At 42.9% G+C, this 21,665-nt stretch overlaps 2 long non-coding RNA genes across 3 annotated transcripts in view; both read right to left on the bottom strand.

Annotated features, from left to right (window-relative positions):
• Positions 1-235: 235 nt before the first annotated feature.
• The window catches only part of LOC135448681 (uncharacterized), a 30,035-nt gene continuing 8,605 nt past the window's right edge, over positions 236-21,665 (bottom strand). For both annotated transcript variants that reach the window (XR_010440558.1, XR_010440557.1), the window contains exons 2-3: positions 1,367-1,766; positions 236-1,096 (exon numbers count right to left, since the gene is read on the bottom strand). This is a non-coding gene — a long non-coding RNA (uncharacterized LOC135448681). The remainder of the gene's footprint in view (positions 1,097-1,366; positions 1,767-21,665) is intronic.
• LOC135448682 (uncharacterized) lies at positions 13,545-18,482 on the bottom strand. Its single transcript, XR_010440559.1, has 3 exons — positions 18,339-18,482; positions 16,224-16,319; positions 13,545-14,537 (listed from the first exon to the last, which is right to left on the bottom strand). It is a non-coding gene; the product is annotated as an uncharacterized LOC135448682 (long non-coding RNA).

Raw genomic sequence — 21,665 nt, 5'->3', positions numbered from 1 at the left:
TTGTTTTAGACATGATCACATTTTTCCAAAACACCAGAAGCAAAGCACACATGCTCAGGCTAAAACAACAATGTCCTATGCTGGACATTAAATGGGGGAGTCTCTTCTTCAGAAATAACCCAACATGAATCTTTTGATTAACCACAGCTCAGTGAAAGAAGAGATATATACATATTTCAACAACACATATGGTCTTAAAATAATACAGTCATTCTGCTTTTCCATTTGTTGAGTTTATTGCACACATTCAGAGCTAATTGCTTCCATTAGCAGTCCAGGTTAGAAACCCACTAACATCTGAACATGAACATGACAGGACACTATTGCCTGCTGCTGGCCAGCAAGGGAAGGAACAGCACACTGGGATATCCAGGAGTGGGAAGTGTTGCTTCCACACTTGCTCTCTTAACCAGTCAGCAGGGTTAAAGCATGAGAATACTGCATTTAGGGGTTTCTAGCTAAATTGCATTTCTGTTTTTCATTGATTTTGTGTTCCAATGTAACTGCAGTAGTTAAGGTTGTAGTTACAGCAACTCTTCATAAGAAACAGACTAAACTTACACAAACTTAAGTAGAGAGAAAATTCAGGAGTCTCATCCTATAAATGCTCAAAGATGGCACATCAATGCTCTGCACTTCCAACTCTTGAAGAAAAAGTAACTTCAGAAAGTAATGCCAATTATATGAAAATTAGGTCAGGTACCTTGCCTGTATTAGTCACCTTGTGAGCACTTCAGAAGCCCTCTGAGATACAGCAGGTTCTGGAAATAAGAATTCTTGAACTTGGCCAGAGAAGCTGCAAGTTGAAGGGTGGGAGCAGAGTGAAATATTTCAAAGTTAATGAGGAGTTTGGGCCCAGTGGAAGAGAGATGCCTGCTGTTCTAATGAGTCAAGGTGCCCATTTCTAGTGCAGCTGGACCAGGTGACATGAACTGTCCCAATTCACTTACATTTAAAAGTCTGAAGAGAGAGCCTCTAGAGCCAGTGAGAAGCTGGCCTTGCCACAGCTAGATGCTGAAGGAAGCAAAAGCATGAAGGACAGATTTGAGTTGCAGCATGTCTTTGAAGTTCTTGGGCCATTTGGCACTAGAGGGATCTGCAGGCAAAAGAAGAAACAATGTTTTAAGAAGTGTGTGACAGCCAAGTTCATATAGCTCCTGGCTTTGCAAGTTCTCACAGAATTAAGCACATTCACATGCCTTAAAGGTGGGTGTATAAACAGACCATACCTTTGGCTGCATTAATACCATGTTGATTTGTACTGATAACATTTGTGGGCAACCCCTTTCTCCTGCCTCTTTCATGCAGACACTACAATATAATGAATTGTCTTAGGCAGCTCATGGGGAGATGTTTCCAATGGTACCTGAGGCTTTGCTTTCCAGAACATCATTCACTATGGCCTGAGTTCAGAAGCGCAGGACCACCTTGCATAGGCTGCGTGCTCTCCTTCACAAGGGACTTGGGATCCATGGGCACAAAGACAGGAGCTGGTGTGGTGATGAGGAAGTTAAAGGGCACTGACATTTTCCCAACATCAGGAACACTGCAGGTAAGGACAGGGTCAGCAGTCCTCAGGCAGTGACCCAAAGCCATGGCTCAGTTTCTGTGTGCCCAGTGCAGACAGAGGGGCAGGCTGTGCCCAGAGGGCTGAGCAGCTGCACACACCACTCAGAGCTTCTGCAGCTTTTCAGCTGACATCATGCAACTGCAGCTCTGCAGAATGGAAACAGGACGACTCCCCATGGTTACTCATGTCCAAGTCACTGCAAGGAAAAGAAAACACATGCTCTATTCTAGTTGTCCCTGTGCAAATAGTGAGCGTGGGTGTGGATACAACACTGAAAACCTGGGGCTGAAGAAGAGCCCATCCACAGGCAGAGCTGTAGTGGCAATTTACTCCTCTGAAGCAGAAAGGAAAGGCACAGCTCAGAGGTATCCCAAAACAGTGCAGCAGGCACCCTCTGCTACCTCTGCTCCCTCCACACACACAGCACACAGGCTTCCCCAGCCCTTCCCCTCCCAGACACAAACCAGCTTTTTGCTGTGTCAAAGAGAAAGAGGGAAACAAACTAAGAAGAAAAGCACTCAGCCCAGTGTTATCTGGCAATGCTGAGTAAGAGAAGGAGTATGAAGCATCCAGTGAAATCCCACTGTGCAATAACTGACTGACAAGCCCCTGGAAGCTCTATAAAGTGTCCTTTCATTCTTGCCTGCCCTCGGATGGGCAGGTGCAGGCAGTAAGGCAGGAGTGTAGAAAGAAACTCTTAGCCCTCCAGACAGTACAGTCTCCAAAGCTGATATTATGGTCAAACAGCACAAGGCATAAGCCAGCCCTTCCCTGTCTGTCATCGTTCCTGCCTTATTGTCCTGGGCTTTGCTTTGTTCCCTGGGAGCAGGCATGCTCCAGTTCTCAGGCACATGCCAGCAAAGGCGCTGGCGTGCTGCCCACCCTAAGTACCGTGTAGGCAGGATGGCGCCTCCGATATTTAAAACAATATTTAATGTTTTACATCACTGCAGGCCTCCAGATTATTTCCTAAATCCATGAAGCAACAGTGGATCAGCATGTGGTGTGTTAATGCTGCACAAGGAAATAATGCATGAGGGGGAGAGATTAGGAGGGAGCACTTGAAATTGCAGTTGGCATTAGCTATAGGGTAACACATAGCATGGGATGACCTGTTCATCCCAGGCTCCACAGTGCATTTAACAATGCACTCCAAGAAAGAAACATACATAAGAAAAGACTGGCCTAGAAGGACTTTCACTTTTCTAGTTCTACCCACCCAAACCTTTGAGGAAAAGCTTCTTCAGGAACTGCTTAGGAATTGTTTTCAGAACAGAGGACACAGGTCTAAACTGAAAACCTCAAATACAAGCCTGCTTCTCATGTACAAGAAAAAAATCATCATAATGGGCAGGGAATGACACCCTCTGGTTGATGACGTGCTACAGACTTCAGGATTATCTTCACAAAGCATCAGTGGATCATTCTGCTACTATTGTTAGAAGTCACCTTAAGGACCTGAGCAAACACTGTAGCTTTGAAGTGATTAAGATAGTGGTATAAAATGTAAGAGTTCAAAAATGGTATTATAAAGAAAATATGTTACAGTTTTTAATCAGGAAGAAGTTGGCTCAAACCAAATGGAGATATCTTGACTCTCTGCCCAGCTCTATTTTCTTGTTCAGTGATCAGCTTTGTTATGAAATTAATTTTTCAGGATTAGGGGTAAGTCCTTTTCCATTGCCTTATATTTGTCACTCATGAGGCGACAGCAAGGATCATAGCTTCATTTCCAAAACAGAAGCCTGACAATATAAGAAGAATTTGTCCAAGATGAATGGTGAGATTCACTGACCTCAAAGTCAGGTGACACAAGGCTCAAACAAATACTACAGTTCAAAAAGCCAACATTTGCACACCAACTGCTTAGTAGGCATTGAGAACTAGACTATCCCACAAAGATGGGGAGCTGACAAAAACAGGGGTTAGCCTCTTTGGTACATAAGCAACCAACTCCAAAATCCAAATGCCTTGGTTCCATTCAGACCTTAATACAAGTTGTTCTTGCCATGGTGACTATCCCCTTTCCACAGAGTCCCTTCAAGAAGACACTGAGGATTTAGCAATGGCTATCGGGTTGCAGTCACTGACCAGAAGTGACTGAGCACACCGTGAACATGAGATCCAGCAGGGAGAAACATCCAGTCCTCACTGGAGAGCAGCACAGCAGCTTATCTCTGTACCAAAAATTTTGGCTTCAAAGAAAGCCTAAGTGAAAGAAAGCTTAAGATCATTTCATTACTTATCTGCACTTATCCTAAACTCAAGTAATGTTGGGCCAGGTTTGTCTCAGAGAGTCTTCCCAGCTTATATGGGGGAGTCGATTCTACCCAACCCCATTATTCCTTTTCAGTGTAAGAAAACAAGTCACACATGCATGGGAATTCATGTACTGGTCACTATGGTCATTCTTATCAGGTTTTCCACTTCATATCCTTCATTCGGTGGTCAGACTATTTTTGGATGCAGAAACTTAAATTCAGACCCTCTTTCTGCCTACCAGGCTCACAGGAGATCATCAACAGCTTTGTGACATGAATGCTAACCCTGCTAGACATATGTAGAGGTAGGGATGCCCACACTCCCTCCCTCTTGGAGCTCCACATGACTTCTGAATTTTACCTTGTTAATTAAAAAGCCAAAAATCCCCAGACAAACAAACAAAAACAAACAAACAAACAAGACCCCAGATTTCTTGCTGTTACTTAGGAAAAAAACCCAAGAAATTAAAAATACCAGGAATTGAAGCATTGTATTGGCCTTGTAACACCATGCTTTCTTCAATTCATGCTTTCTTCATTCTCTAAAGATTTCTCTGGTCCCAAATGATTTTTCCTTGACTGTACAACCATCAAGCTGAAGAAAAATAACCAATTATTTGCACATCTCTGGTTTTCAGCAGAAGTCTGCTCAAGGAAATCATCCCCATGTACTTTCCACCACTTTTCCTCTTGGAAGAGGACTGAGTACTGCAGTCACTTTCTTTGCTTAGTTACAGCAAAACATATTTCTGAGACACTTGTGTCCTCCTAAGTGTCATTACCTCATATGCAGTGCAACTGATTTTCTTTTTGCACTAAACTTTCTATTTTACTTAATGGCATTTTCCTGTTATTTCTCTTTGGGACTCCCAACATTTGCTGGCTACAAAAACGCATCTGAAAACTGTGCTCCAGAGACATACACCTCCCCTGTGACTCCAAGATTATTTCCTCTAAAATTTGATAGGGAGATGTGGACTACTTTGTAGTGTGATCCATTTCAACTGTTCTAGAAGGTAGGTAATCCTATACTGTCTCAGTTTTATAAAAATCCAGGCAATTTGAATTAATAGCATAAAAGTATAGCACTTGCCATAAACACGGAACAGTTGCTTTATTGCACTTGTCAAATGCATTCCTCTCTTTGGTCACAGTTATGGTCGAAGAATTTAACAAAAAATTAACAAGCCCTTCACAATAAAAAGGAACTCAAAAAAGTCAAAGCTGGAGAAAGCATCACATACCCTACATATTTGAACTCTTATGGTTTTTCCAGCCTGGTTCTCACTCTTAGTTCCACAAGTTTCTTGTAAGCACCATCCCTTGTTCAGTACAAATTCAAGTGGAAAGGACAGCAGAGAGGTGTCAACTCTGGGAAAAGTGAGCGGATGCTGCACACAGGATAAAGATCTGCCCTATTTCTGAAACAGGAACAGAAGCAGACAGCACTGCCCAGGTCATTAACCTATATGGCTCATCCTGTGCACAGCCATCTGCCCACAGCTTATCCCATACCCCAGGTATCCAAGGGGAGCCACAAGCTGCTGTGCCCACACACAGCATGGCCAGAGCAGACAAATCCTGCAGCACTGCTGGCCCGACACCCTCACCCTGCTGCCAAGCATCACCACCAGGGAAACACTTTAAAAATGCCTAAAAAACTTCTATTTTATAGCAGCAAAGGACAACAGTTAACAGAAAGAAATCTCTAGAAAACAAACCCCTTTATTGCTAAAGGGCTACAAGTGAGCTGAGAAATTCATGTGTCTGCTACAGCAGAACAGCTTGACAGACCCACTATAAAACAAACAATTTACCATTTTTGATGTGGCATGGTGGCAGTAGGAAGCATAATTTTATCTGCTTTTTCTGCAGTGCCCTCTGACCCTGTGCATCATAATTTGAGCAGCAGCTGTGTGCTTAGAGCCCCAGCACCCTGCTCGTTCCTGTCCGCCAGGCATGGCAGTGTCACCCCCGTGTCACTGCCGGTGATTAGCACAGCCACTGAGGAGGCTGCCACGGGGCAGACCTGGAGCCCCCTGCCTGAGACAGGTGCACAGCCCTGTCACATCCCACACATGTGTGCTTTGGCCTTGTTACCACTGCTGTCATCAAAGCAGACTACCGTCGGCAAGTGCAACATCACACGAGAGACTCCCAGCAGTTGGAATTCAGCATCTTAGTGGTGCCCCTCAAAGGCTGATTTTCTTCCAGAAGTGTAGTAAGAACAGTTTAAAACAGAGCAAAAGGTCCTGAAGGAAACTTTGTTTTTTCCTCAAACAGAAAAAATAAAATATCCTCATAAGTAAGCCAATTTGAGGCCAGCAAAAGGGCTTCAAGTCTGTCACAGGCCTAGTAAAGAACTATTCTTTGCATGCAAAGTGTAAAAGTCATAATATAGCAACATTGTATGAAGGTTTTGTTGAAAATGAAAAGTTTAAGAACAAAAGTGTCCAATATTCACCAGTCATGGGTGTATTTCAGTAATCCTGCAGGCCCAGGGGTCCACATGAAGTCCTGAACACTGCAGTTACTTGAGAAAGGGAATCTCATTCACATTAGCATTTTGGCCCCAATCCAAGAAAGCACTTAAGCATGTGCTTAACGTTAAGCACATGAGTGCTCCCACCCACATAAAAGGACCACTTATTCACTGAAAATTAAGCATCTGCAGAAATACTTTCCTGTATCAGCTTCTTTGCTGAGTATCTTACAGGATTATACCCTATCAAGTGACTGCCTGGAAAAAGAAAAAAACCACCACCACCTAAACAGAAGTTGACTTGAGGCAGGATTGCCAGGGGCTGCCGAAGCACATGTGGCACTGGGCTTTGGAGCCCCATGTCCTCCCCAGCTCTCACAACAGCTGCACAGCAGTGAGGAGCCTCTCTGGAGGCCAGCACATGTTCAGAGCTGCTGCCTCAGCCTTTGCTTTCTGGTTCTAAAAAAAGTCATGTAAAAGCTGTTGTCCCTGACCAAAAGCTTGCCTGCTTCTCTGAAGGCTGGGATGTAAAAGCACAGACCTGCCACAAGGCACTACAGTGCCTCCATAAGGTGAGAGCTGCTGCCAGTTAACACCAATGAGGGGTTAGAATGAAAACAGCAATCTACTACAGGCTGGTTGCTTTGTATCAATCCCTAAAGACCTTAAATTATATACAGGAGGTGGTGAGGGAGTAAGGGCAGCTCAGGAATTAATGTATATGGGTAGAGGGTAAAGCAGTAAAAACCAATTCTAAGCAGCCAGTGGAAAAAAATTGTTTCATGTCTCTCACATGCATTTTTGGACGGTCATCACCATCACAAATGCTAACTATGGCTCAGGCTCCCACAGCAGAGTAATACTAATCAATCATCCTCATCAGTTAGAAATCACTCACAGGGATAGATTAGATATTAGATATTCCATAAGAAAAATCCATTTCAGAACACCCTGAAGCCCTTCCAGGATGTGAGCACTTACATCTCCCGCCTGCATGCTGGATCTCCCTCCTTGGGAGAGCAACATGGGTGCTGAAGGCCCGACGCTTTCAGTGGGAGCAACTGGGGAACTGCAGGCTCAGTTTTGTGTTTCACAAAAACCTCTTGCCTTAACACTACAAATTAACCTTAAGGTTATCATGACTATAAAAGAGTGCGGAATTGAACCCAACCTGAAGTCAGAGCATAAGCAACACTCATCCCAATTTAAGGAAAAGCAAATGTTCCTGATTCTGCACCAAGCTGTGCAACAGGCTGCCCATGAGCAGAGAATTTGAGTCATTTGTACAATGTGGCCACCCACCAGGCAGGTTTCCTACCTGCTGCTGCACACCACGGCACACCCTGGCTCAGGATCCAGCACAGGCACCTGTCAGCCCCGTGATTTGTGACCCATCTGACAGGGGAGGCCGCAGACGCTCTTTACAGCCTGCTGTCACTTCTGGCTGTGTGTGTTCCAGCTGCCGGGGTGGAGAGCCCTCTCCTTACCAAGTCACATCAAAGGCTGTACCAACACAAACACAGGAGGTTTACAAGTCACTCAGCTGTGTGCTCTAACAAAGGTGTGCCTGGGATGCTCCTCAACATTTCTCTTAACATGCCCAAAATTGGCATCAGTTTTTGTGAGGATTGAGATCTGGGAGACAGGAACTACCAGCCACAATGTTGGTGAGTGACTTTAAACAAGGCTTAGGAAGTGGTTTTGAATGCACACACAGACTGGGCCATTGTTCATACTCAGCTTTGTATAGCAAACCAAATGCAACTGAGGTTTTTTGCTACCTAATCCAATACACAGACTACTGGGTATCTGATGCATGAGGTGTGGGATGAAGAGCAGGCTGAAGGGAATACAGCAAAAGCCAAAGTATTGTGCATCACTATTTTCCTGTGGCTCCTAGCTTCCACGTTCCCCAGGGAACATGACAATCATTCCCACATCTGACTATTTCATTTTGAAAGAAATGTAAGCTAGACTTAACTACTTTCTTTCCATATGTGTCTGGTAGATATATTTATCATCAAGAGATTCTTCTCCTCCTCTTCCCCCCACTTAACAGCTCTTGACTTTGTGTGGCCTCTCCATACCAGCATATTGTTTGTGCTTTTTGCAAGACCCTACTTTAAAGTATGACATGTTTATGTAAGAGGCATTGATGGCTAACACAGGCTTCAGCTCAGTAGGGCATTTGGGATGGTGTCAGCGAGGAATGCTCTCCCCTGATTTATGAGCATGTTATAGTTATTCAGGTGGAGTGGCAGGACCTGGCAGTGAGCACCAGCATATAGATCAAATGTGTTTTAAGTTCATAGATCAGGCTGAGGTGCTGCCAATCGCCACAGGGTTGTGGCAGGGGAAAATAAGCCCTCAGTTTGTAAAAAGAAAGCAGTCTGCAGACAAGGAGCTGCCCTCAACCTTAAGCCCTACTAACCAATATATTAGACTGTTCTTATGAACCCTGTTCTGCAATTTCATGATGGCATACATGCAGATTCAGAGACAGATACTTATGATAGCCTACAACACTGACTTAGAACACCATTCTTTTTGCAAGACAAGTCTGATTCACTTGGCTGTTTCCAGATACTTAAGCATTTGAACGAAGTTCTTCAACTTTCTCCCTTTTAATCTCCTTAATAATAGGTACAGGTTGAAGAGATATTCTTTTGAGGCACGTGACTGAAGTGCTCATATTTATAAGCCTATCCAACTCTACACTGTACCCCCTAAGAAAAACTAGCTTTGGAGCATCACATGGTTCCCCAGCAGCCAAACCCCATCCTCAGTGTTTGCCAGCATCCTTTCTACTCAAGGTGTTTCTTTAACATCTTCAGCTCTCAATGAAATCAGTTCCCCTCATTTCCTTCACAGGTTGAATAACTTTACTGTTTGCTCACATCTGTAGTTTGCACCTTTAATTAAGACATTCAATTTCATGTTTCCCTTATGCTTTTACACCTTCCTCTGGTATTATCAATTTGGCAACACAACTCCATAAACTTGTTTGTATAGAAAAGCCTATGATGAATTAATGTATCTGCTAAGAAGTAACAAGAGTGCAAGTCCTTCCATTTCATAAGGAGGAGGGGAAAAAAGGCAGAAAAACAAGTACTCTTGAGCATTTTTCAAATACTAAAGAAATTTGGCAGGCTGAGAGAGCTGGGGCTGTTCAGCCTGGAGAAGAGAAGGTTCTGAGGAGACTTTATAGCATCTTCCAGTACTTAAAGGGGGCTTATGAGACCTGGGAAGGGACTTTTCATCAGGGCATCGGAAGAAAGGTATCAAAATGAAAGAATATAGATTTGGATTAAATATTAAGAAATTCTTTACTGTGTGAGAATGATGAGACACTGGTACAGCTTGCCCAGAGAAGCATGGATGGTCCATCCATGGAAGTGTTTCAAGGCCAGGTTGGAGATGGGGCTCTGAGCCACCTTGGTCTAGTGGGAGATGTCCCCCCTGCTCACAGCAGAGGGGATGGAATGAGATGACCTTTAAGGTCCCTCTAACCCAGGCCATTCTGTAATTTTAAAATTCTTTCTGTTGCTTGAGTGAAACCAGGTAGGATACTACCTCTTTCTAGGAGAAAGGTATATACTTGTATGTACTTTACCCATAGAAGTTCATAAAATAATTATGTGAACCTTTTGCTGCTGTTCTCACAATGCCAGTGAAGGTAACTTGGCACACATGATTTTAGGTTAGGGAGTTACTTTTATCAACAGTGAGCATACTAGTGATATTACACATCACAAGAAAGTCTTTCATTGTTTCTGTTGTCTTGACCAATTCAAGAGTCCTATTCTCTTTCCATTAAGGAAGAAAACACACACACATTAGGGTCAATAAACACACTCAGAATTCAGCTCAAATCCCCCAAAACACAGCCAGAAATAGCTCAATGTAATAGCTCAGTACATAGCAGTCATACACACCAATAACCAGCCCATGGCACATTCAACCATTCCACACAGGTCTCCAGACAAGCACTTCATGTTTACACAAATACAGGATGATTAATTTCCAGACAGGCACCACTCTGGCAACTATAGGGAAATGGCAACATAGTCAAAACCTTAAAGAGATGAAGTATCTTGAACAGACTCATAATGCAACACCCAAAAGAAGACCCAAATCTTGGTGCATTGGAACATACCTGACTGTTTTCCTGCAAGATCTTCATCTGCTAGAGATCAGCTTTTGGAAATTATTTTTAACTTCCTTTTCACCAGCTACAAATCCAAAACAATAAATCAAGCTTCCAGAGTCAGTTACATTGTAGGCATGATAAAAAGGCACCAGTTACCATATTTTCTTATATGCAAAGAAACCCAAACCCACCAAAAAAACCCCACCCAAGCCAAACTACCATTTTATCCTTCAGAAATGATCTTGTATTGATTGTTTATTACTTCAAGATAACAGCACCTTTTAGAGGCTCATTTCTACTCTGTTAATTATTAATTATAGACTCTGTTAACTGTAAATTATAGACAAATTCTCCTCTTTCCTCATCCCCAGAAGAAAAGTTTCAAGAGGCAAAGCCTAGAAATACATTAGATTGCAAAGGCTATCCTGCACTGATTGGCATGAGTAGAAGCTTATTCAAGCTTCATTCTGGTTTGTTTGATTTGCTCCAGTTTGAAATGCAAATGAAAAGTCAAGCTTGAGCCCCAGCCATTCAAAATTCTTCTAAATATTATCTACCAACAAAGTGAAATAATAATCAAAGATTAGAAGTTAATGAGTAAGAGTATATTTTCTTGAAAAAATACTGAATTAAAATGTTACTTTCAATTTGAAACTTTTCAAAATAGCCAGTGTGTTTGGTTACACATTCTTTTTTCCTTGCAAATTTTTTGAAGTAATTATAGAAGTCTGAGCTACTGGAAAGAGTAACATGAACCATTTTAGGTGGCCAAAGAAAATTTTAAAAGAAAAATAATAATGAAATCCTTAAAACCAGACAAACAATAATCCTGCAGTAATGATGATGCAATGCCATGCAGAGGAGAAAAACTGCTCCCCTTGACCTGCTGCTCCTGCTGCTCACACTTTGCACTGAGGAAAACTGACTGCAAACTATTTGTATGGGCAACTCTATTTGTAAAAGTCAGAGAAAATAAAGTCTGTACAAATCATTGTGTTTGAATATTAGGCTGCATAACTGGGGAGTGAGTACATGTACAATATTGCATGGATGTTTCCACTTATTTCTTATAATTAATGGGTGTGCAAAATTAATGGGGTTTAAAACTAAATTGTGTGCCCAAACCTGAGATTCATGGGATCAAACTCACCTTTTCCCTTTTAGAAGACATAACCAGTGATATACAAGTTTTTAATTAGCATGAAAGAGAGTACAACAGTCTGCATGGCACATCAGACAGCAGTCATCATCAAAATGTCTTTGGGCCATCAGGCATTTCTTGTCTAAAAATTCCCAGTGCATTATTCAGGTTACCCTGCCCTAGCATTTAAAGAGATCTAGAAGCTGAAAAATTTGGAGAGACCTGGTGAGCCAGTTACTTCTTCAGGTCTCACAACTCATCTCCAGGTGTTTTGCTCCCATTCACCAGGGGGAGATTGTGTAGTACACAGCCAGGCCATGTAAGACTGGCTGGCAATCCCATTTTGGGTCCAGGCTGTGGGAAAGAAAATCAAAGTTTCCTTTTTTGATCTACTGAAATGCTTTTAGCTCATTTCAGGTTTGTCATAACAACAATACACTTATGGAATAATCTAATGCAGGCTTAAACCTCTGTTCAGTACAGACTGCTAAAAATGCCTGTCTCAATTTGATATGCTACACTGACATACTGCACTTTTCTGTATCTGTTTCATTCCCTTATGGTGGATGAAATTCAAAGGTATTACACAAAGTAATAGCCAGCCCCAAGTGAGGCAGTTAAACCCACAAATCTAGAAGTACAATGAATATGATGTAGTCAAAGCTAATTAATTGTTCCATATCCATCATCATTCTGCCATTACAAAGTTCCTTTCCCTTCCTCGCAAGGGCTTTTCTCCTTCAGTCTGCAGCATTTCTGTATCCTTTCCCCTGATATACAAAGCTCTGAGTTCTCTTACATGAACCTAGGCTTCTTCCCCAGGCTTACTGGCATCATTTCCATGCATGTTTATCTGAATTTGTTGCTGTTTTCTTCCAAAGGATGTGTATCATGAGTTTAGTCCAGGAGATCTGAATTGAACAGAAGTCCTCAGTGCCTCCTGGACATGACTCCATAGGTGTCTGCTGCTCCTGCTCCACTCCCCAAATCCTGTTCTGAGCAAGACACTGCAAGTGCCTTCTCCCACTGTCTCCTCTCCTCCTGTTTCAGTGGAGGGAGCAGATTTGAGCCTTCCTCAGGGCCCTCTCCTTCCTGAGCAGAGGCCCAGGCACACCCACAGAGGCACCACGCCAGTGGCAGCTGGCACTGTCTGTCTCCCAGCAGCAGGGCATTAATAACCATTAACAAAATGCTGTACAGTTCCAACATGATGTCAGTGGTATTAACCTCTGTCATTCCTGCATCAGCACTCGTGAATGACTGGTTTTCCATTTTTGTTTTAAAACCTGCCTCTGAAAAACTCCATAGCAGTAAAACCAACAGTGACTGTTTAGAATAGCTGTTATTTTCCAGTTTTGAAAATTAACTCAGTTATCAATTCTGACTATGTTGAACAACAGCTGAATTTCTCATTCATATTTTTTTACTAAGCTTAAAAAAAACAACAAAAAAAACCAACAAAAAAAACCAAAGAAAAGCCTTCATGCCCTGCAGACTTGTGAGCATTTTTGAGAGCTACTGAGGATCTGCCACCTATTAGAGAAAATAGGTGGGAGAGATTTGGGAGTTTTCTGGATCTGGAATGGATCATTTATGAGCAGATTAATCAGAACTGCTGTACTACAGCAAGTCTACTATTTCTTTCAGTAGTATGAAATACAAGTATCTTTTCTCAGTTCAAACTAGTAACCAGAGCAGAAACAATTCCTTTTAAATTGTATGTTCATAAAGCCTCTACAACCTTACAGTATCTAAGCATGCATTGTTTCTCAGCTCAAAACAAAATAAATGCCAGCATTATAAACAGATGAGATAAAGTCTATAGGAAGAGAGAGTTGGTATCATTTATTGCAGTAATAAAGACAACTGGAATAAGATACAGTTTTGCATGTATTCGACCACATTTTTATTTTTAGATCACTAACAAGAACACCCCTGAATTGAATTCCCCTGTGATGATTCAGGATCAATATGCCTTAAGATGATTTGAAAGATTGATGGATTTTCAAAACAGTCCTTTTCTTTTTACAGATTAAGAAGGACATATTTCCATTGCTCATATACTTTGCTATTCACTGGCAGACTCCAAGATATGAGACTGCCTAATCCAACCTCAGTTTAAGGGCAGTTACATCCCCCCTTATCTCCCCCAATGCTTTAAAATGTCCATTTTATCACACTGAAATCTTTAGCTCTAGAAAATAGATCCCAGATAAATGTCTGCATGACAAACTACTCTTGCCCATCTCCATCTCTATGCCCATGCCTAAAAGCTATTAATAGGTGCAGGGAGTGGATGTGCAAGATCAGACTGGAATGCTTTGTACTCCCATGGACTGTATCAGTCACACAATGCAGTTGTTTCTCCAACTTGGGTTCAATGTGTGGGTTTTGATTTTTTTTTTCTGTTAGCTTTGGGTTTGTTGGGCTGTGGTGTATGGGGGGTTTTTTGGTGTTGTTTCTAAAAGAAAAAAGAAAAAAATGTCTTTACCTCTCAAAAAAACCCCAAGAAGTTCACGTAATGTAGAGTTTCAATTGAAAATTAAAAAAGGTTATGGCAGATTTGTCACTTTTGGTGCCTGTGGGTAGAGCAGCTGGTCCCAGTGGAATAAAGGCAAGGATAAAGTCATCTTCTTCATGAATGACATGGCAACAAGGGATACTGCTACCAAAAGCAAAGCCTGCTCCAAGGCAGCTCCTTACAAACCACCAGGAGGAACTTTTCATGGGGAGGGAGCTGAGAGCACAGCACAGGCACTGCAGTCATGTGGCAGCAGCTGCCAGGAGGGAAGGGATGCAGTGTTTGCAGTCCTCCAGCCCTGCTGCAGACCTCCTGAGGAAGTGCATGCTTCAGGTTAAGTCAGGTATTAGAGACACCCTCCAGCAGGCAGTGACCCAGCCAGCAGCACCTCGGGGAGAGGCAAATCCGCATCCTGTGGAAATGGCAGAAGACTGATTAATTTACCCCACACCCTTCCTTAGAAAACATGGTAAGAGATGGTGAGGAGCAAAATTTGTACCAATGTACCAGTTTCTTCTCCCTTCTTTGGCAGAGGAAAGGAGGAGCAGATTCCACCACATGTCCAGCCCTCCCCTGATCACAGATTTAGCAGAAGGGGGGAGAAGCACTGTTCTGCAGAGCCTGTGCCTTTGAGGCAGCAGCAGGGCAAGAGTTCAGTTTTACGACTCTTGGCCCCAACACAATTTACCATTTACAAACTAATCCTCCTCTGCTGGAGAGCACAAGGCCTGCTAAAGCTCTCATGTCCACTTCTGTGATTCTCCATTGTCCACAGTGACAGGGAGAAGGCGAAGACCTAATCGGTGTGTAATTCAATCGCTGTCCAGGCTGTGTCACAGCACAATGCTCTGCTTGTAGTGCCACGGGCTGAGGCAGCCAGCTACTGTTATGCCCCACAGCAGGTGTGAAGAATGTCACTGGCTCTGACTGTGTGCTGCCCCTCTCTCCAGGTCCATTGCTGACACCCTGTTCACTCACCACTTAAAGGCTGTTTTTCCTGCTGGCAGCAAGCTCATTGTCAGCTCTCTGGTGAAAGGGCCCTCTCAGTATTTTTGACCCTGAACTGGGAATTCCTGTACAGCATAACATGGGCCTCATATAAAGCAAACCTCTTTGCTCTCCAGATCCCCCAAATGTGGAGGCCTGCTAACAAGCTCTTTATTTCCTTAGTCTTAATCCAGCAGTTAGTAAATTATGATCTACCACACCCAAATTGTTTCACTCCATTGTTCCTCATCAGACAGGACACTGGGCATTACCACACATCCTTTAGGATGGTTTCAATCCTTGGTACCTAATTACATCTTAACCAGCAAAAGACAGATGTTCAAAAAATTTCTATCTACAAGTAGGTTGTTAAAAACCTCTGGAATACCAAATTAAATGCGCTGCCCCTCTTAAATACAGGGCCACTCTGAAAATGGCATTTGGTTTGGGTTTTAGAAGAATTCACCAAGATTTGAAAAGCTGCACTTTCATTCATCTTAAGCTCAAGGAAGCTGAGGAAGAGAAGGGCAGAGGAAGGAGGCAGGGGAGCAGCTGCCAGGTGATCAGGGGTGTGGGTATAAGCCAGCCATGCTATCAGACAGGTAAGGAGACAGAACAGAACTATTGCTGGTACATCCACAGGAGCATCAGAGGACAGCTCCCCTGGCACAGAGCTACACCACACACTGCTAACAGTTGTGGTTTTTTCCACATATAACAGTGGATGTGCAAGGGATGTGAGAACAGAACACAGAAACACCCTACTCCTGACACATCTCTTTCCTTAACAGCCTTGAGAATTTCATTCATGTAGAGTTTCTGGTACTATTTGTCCAATTCCTTAATTCCTAGAAGCAAACCAAATAGCAGGAATACCTGATGGAAGAGCTACATTGGGACAGAAATTGTACAGGCCTGTACAGCTGCAGATTTTCATCCAAAAGAATAAACAACCAAAGTCAGCTGCATAACCTTACCAACCCACGAAACAAATAAACCAAAATGGAAACAACTTCCCTGCCACCACACAGGTAACTTTAAGTCTATATATTTGGCTATCTAGACTATTTCTGTGCAACTGTACCCATGAATTAATGGTTACCAATCTTACCTAATCCTGTAAAGGGATGAAATACTTTGTCACACTTGCAAAGCCTGTGAAGGCAGTGAGCAGATGAAGAAAGATGATCCAGCTTCTTACCACTTGCTAGAGAAAAGTTCATAATATTCATTATTCAAAATATGAATTGGACATCTGTATTTACAATGTTTAACAAGTCTTGCTTAGTGTGGAAGCCAAGCTGCTCATTTCACCCATACTCATCTACTGTCATCATCGACGGCTGATTTCCAAACATGGCCAGACACCAGTTTTCATGGCAGGGGTCATGAGACATTCTTGCATCCTGAATCAGGATTCAGCAATGCCATGGGCCAAGCCTTAGAAGCATGCAAAGCATTTACAACCAAGCACCTGCGGAAATCCCATTTCCTGACAAAGAGAGGCCTCTGATATTCATGTTTTCTCCTACTCTTAGGCTATGCTGTAATGAAATCTGGCCTGAATAATCCTTTTGCAGCTGTACAAGGAAGTATCCTTGCTTAGCATTTAGCCCTCCTTATGGAGGTTCAGTGGAAACCTGGCTGAGCAATCAATGAAAATGTCTGAATGAAAAGTGTGGCTGATGGGATATGACAAAAATCACCCACAGGACAGGACACAAAGTGAGCCTATCAGAGGAAGTGGAAGGACTCTGGTAACTTCAATGAATACAGGTAAGAGGATGGGACTTGAGGAGTCACGTTAAACTTGGTGTTAATGCCAACAGTGACATATGCAGACAGAACCAGAGTGTGCATGCTCCTGGAAAAGGAGGCCAGGAGCACTGTTGCTAACAGCATGGGAATAATCTGACAGTGCAGGACTGCATGGGAACCACTGCTAGTGACAAGAGTTGAAGGGGAATAAATTGAAGGAATGCTGTAAGGGACTTGGAAAGGGCAGTTTGTGACGCCAGTGATGGAAATTACTTTGAACAGCTTATCCTGTGAGACTCCCTGCTCTGCAAGGTATACTCCCCACTACCTCTTGCTGTAGGTCTCAAAGCTGCCCTCATCCCTTCAAAGGTTGTGATTCCTTTACTCCAAAAAACCTGCATCCTTGTCCTGTCCCTGTCACTCTAATCATGGGCTGCTGCTGCTTTCTCTGACACAAACTATCTGTGCCCCATGCTCAAACTCTGACCTCAAACTCCCAACCATCACATCTCCATATACCCCCAGGTCATCCTCTCTGCCTCTGTTCCCTGTAGCTGCTTCACACTCGAGATTATCTCTGCTTTTGTTTCCCTTCCTCTAGCAGTGTGAGTGTGAAGCCCAGGCTCTCACAGGTAGCAGGCCATTAGCCTGTGCGCTGTTCTATGCCCAATCTTACTTCTGCTGGGCCACTACTGGAGCCTTAAACCAGTGACTACAACCAGCCCTGCTGGTCTTTAGTGGTCCCTCAGCCTCTTTTTGGGAACTATAATCCATCATGGTACTGGGCAAGCTCTGTGGATACAGAGTGACAGCCACTGTTCTCTATTTCCACAAGGAAATGCTAGAACAATTTTTGTCTGCTGGGTATAAAACCCAGGTCTCCATGGCACACTCCCCTGTTCCTTGCTTGCTGCTGATCAGTCTTTCCTCTGGGTCCTCCAGGGACCTCCCCCTCCTCTTGGCCATGACAGTGTGCATTCAAACAGCTGCTCAGGCTGGATGAAGCACCTGCTCTGGGCAGCAGCAGCTGGAGTTCATTTTGGGTCCAAAGGGCCGAGGCCAAGCAGGCTGACTGCATGTGCACTAATCCAGTATCATCACCAACTCCACCAACAACAGGTGCCCTTTGAAGAGGAAGGGAAAAACTATTTGGGGAGGAACCAGAGCTTTATAAAGGACATTATGGGCCAAGTCCTCAGCTGGTACATGCTCAGTTAAAGCATGTACCCTCTTGAAGTTATATGAGTAATGCTCACATACACAACCAGAAGCTTTGGCTCACTCTCAGTGCTGCTTCTCTTCTGTTGCTAGTTTTTCTAAGGATTTTTTACCTCCTCTCCTTGCTCTCCATTGCTCTTCCATCAATACAGAAATTTCCTGTCCCTTGCTTCAGACCAGACAGGTGAAATTCACAAGCTACATATCCCAGATTTCACCATCCTCCTGAGCACAGGTAACACAATCTTACCATGTGTCCTTCAACCCTGCTTGAGTCCTGGGGCTGAGTCTAGATCATGAGCCTGCAGCAACAGCAACAAGGGCAATCCATTCTGGAGCAAATGAAACCAAACCCATCAAGGTCCACTAAGAGAAGACTTTCAGCACAGGCATCCTAAGAATTGTCATGCACTTGCTCAAGCCAGGGGTCCCTGTAGGACAGAGCATAATTTCAATGTAGGATCTCTACAAATTATGCAGGAAGAGAAAACAAACAAACAAACAAACCTGTCGGAAACTATTGGCCAAACTGTCTCCGAGGCAAGTTTTATTCTTACCTCATTTTCATTTTGCTGGAAATTTGTTTACCATCCAATACATATAAATCTCTTTTTAAAGTCCCTCTCAGTGTATTTCTGATAAACACCTGAACTAATGAAAGTCTCTCTATGTTTCCTTCTTTTCTGAGTACTGCTATTCTGAGCTCCAGAGGCCAGTTCTGAAAATCTGGTCTCAATCATTGCAGTTACTCTTGTGCTTCTTTGGAGAACCTGGAAGCTCTCTGGAGCCTGAGAATGGAGCTGAATTCACAGATATGGCATTGCAGAGCATGGTTGAAAGCACTCTGCTCACATCACACGAGTAAAAGCAGGATTTCCAAATTCTTGTTGATGCACTATCAGAGGAAAACATGACCTTACTGCAAGTTGCAGTCAGAGCCATCATAACTTTGTATTCCAAAATTTATTTTCCTGAGCTATGCATCTTTTAATTCTTGACTTTTCAAGATTCAGATTTAAGCCACTTTTCTCTCGGACCAGGTCTCATCTGGGTTATATTACAAAGAGAAGCAAAGTGATGAGACACAGTTGGTAGTGAGAACAGCACAGGCAGAAAAAACACTCTCCAATCCATAATAGTCCCTGACATCTCACCCACAAGTACAGACAAGTGTAACCTGCACTGCATTGGCTTGAACATTTTAACAAATCTCCAAGAATTTCCCCTGATGAACACAACAGTACAGGTCAGACAATTCCTCACCAAGGATGGGACAGACAGAAAACCATATGGGAACCTCCAGCGCTGGAAATGTATTCTCAGCTGCTGCAGACTCACACATTCTCTTTAAGGCTTTAACCACAGTTCCAAAGTTGGAAAACACCAGAACATGTACAAGCACACGCAGAAGGCAACCTTGCACACTTGTGCAGCAGTTTGGTCCACGTACATGCCTGAGGGAACCACTCTGCACCCTTATACTGAGCAGTAGAGATACCTACACATTCCTGCCATTCCCAGGCAAAGCAATAAAACACTGTAACATCTGACAGCACAGAGCTCTCCCTATCCCTCTGAATCCTCACTGCCGCTTGCTGTCACTGGGCACATTTCACGCAGGCCAGCTGCACAGGATTTATTCAACCAGTTTTAGAGTATCAAAGCTAACTTTTTTTTTGTCTTTGCCCCAGGCAGGCACTTGGTATGCAGGATTTAAATCAGAGAACAAAATGTTCTGTGAAATTTGTAAATACTCAGCCCAGTAAATTCTAAATTCTTTAAAAAAAAAACCAAAAAAAAAACCAAAAAAAAAAGTGATAGCAACTGGAGTGGTTTAAAAATCAAAAAGTAAAGCATTTCACTGCATCACTGTGGATAATGCCACTGTGTGCTAAAGATCAGAATAATGAACTTACCAAGATTACCAGTTAACGGTGCTGACTGCTTTAAGTGACAGGAGCCAAACATACTCTGAGTTCTACCTTTTAATTCCAGTGAAATCAGGAGAATGTTCAATTCAAAATTCAACAAATGCTCAGCAAAAAGACACTGAAATTGAAAAAAACCAAATTGTTTGATCCTTGCAGATTGGCAGAGAAGATTTTGTCTGGGACATACTGCCACAAACTTACTACAATCTGCGATACTACCTATCATAGTAAGGTGTAAAAATGCATTTAAAGCCATTAAAATGGAATTAGGCAGAAGATGATAGGCAAAGACATACCCCAGGAAAATCACAACACTAAAATAATGAAGATGGTCTAAAAGACATGTTTTACCAAAAAGCAGCAATAAAGGGCCATTTGTGACTGAACTAGAGGAGAAATTACTTCATTGGAGTTTAGCATTGCCTTTAAGGTCCATGATGTTTGAGTGAAATTATCCACTTCTGCTTTGCCTGATTCACCATCACAGGTTCCATCTTATTTCAAAATTTAAAACAAATATATTGCCGATGAATGTTCACATTAAAATTTCAAATCTCTTTTTTCTCAAGCAGTTTCACCAAGACCTGGAAAGGATTCTTTTACAAAAATTATGATTTGTTTTTTTTTGGTGATTACAAAAGCCAAAAACATTCAGAATCATTTCCTCTTCATCTACAAACATTTGACACTCCTCTTACCACAACTGTGGCTTTAATTTCTTCTCTCTAAAGCCAAGTAGCAAATGGCATCAGTCAAACCAGTTTAACTCCCAGGAGTCCCTGTACTTCAGAATAAGGTGCTCCTGGTACTAGCAGGGACCCTATGAACATTGATTATCAGTAGCATACAGCAGCAAGACAATAAATGGTTTCTGGACCTTCATCCCTTGCCCACAGCTTACTTCTTCTTACCCAGATATTCTGAGTATGTACAAAGTGCACCTGCTCATACAGACCTCAAAGAGGCCTGATGTCCCCTCAAGGGCCACCTGGAGCATTGGCTGCACCTCCTGAAGTTGACACTGCCTGGAAGGCATTACCTGGTCACTGATTTCAGGTGGCACAGGCTGCACACACACAAAAAAAGGCTCTGCCTTTTTCAATGTGTCAAGTCTTATTTTCTCATTTACCAAGACTAAGTACAAATGCTAACCCACAGCTGTGGAAAGGAAGTTAGACTAGAAAGGCAAGTACACAAAGCAGACAAATTATGACAGACTTTAGGCAGCTTGGCATTGCACAACTCCCTTATGCAACACATTGCCTGAGGGAAGCCTCATGTTTTCAGAAATTCCTCAGAATCCCCTTAAATATGCTCCAGTGCTGAGGCCCTTTGCCTTCCACCTGCAATTACTGACTGAATTTATGATATGCTATAGACAGATTACATGGATGAGCCTTACATTTGCTGGCCTATTTTTTTTATAAATGTGACCTGAAATAACAATTGCAGAATCTCAGAGGCAGAAGAACCCTGCCAATTTATAGAAACTTACTCCTAAGCACAGCCTCTTTAGAAAAACCAAAGGGGTAGTATCAGCCAGTAGCACTTGAAATGAACAGTCCAGTTAAAACTCAAGTGTATTTATGAGAGCAGAAATGGAGATGGAAGAGCCAATGCTGCTGGCCAGGCTGGAGCTTCCTTAG

The sequence above is a fragment of the Zonotrichia leucophrys genome, chromosome 5, assembly GCF_028769735.1.
Source record: "Zonotrichia leucophrys gambelii isolate GWCS_2022_RI chromosome 5, RI_Zleu_2.0, whole genome shotgun sequence".
Taxonomy (NCBI): domain Eukaryota; kingdom Metazoa; phylum Chordata; class Aves; order Passeriformes; family Passerellidae; genus Zonotrichia; species Zonotrichia leucophrys.
The sequence above is the reverse complement of the archived record's forward strand: the minus strand, read 5'-3'. Positions and strand labels throughout refer to the sequence as shown.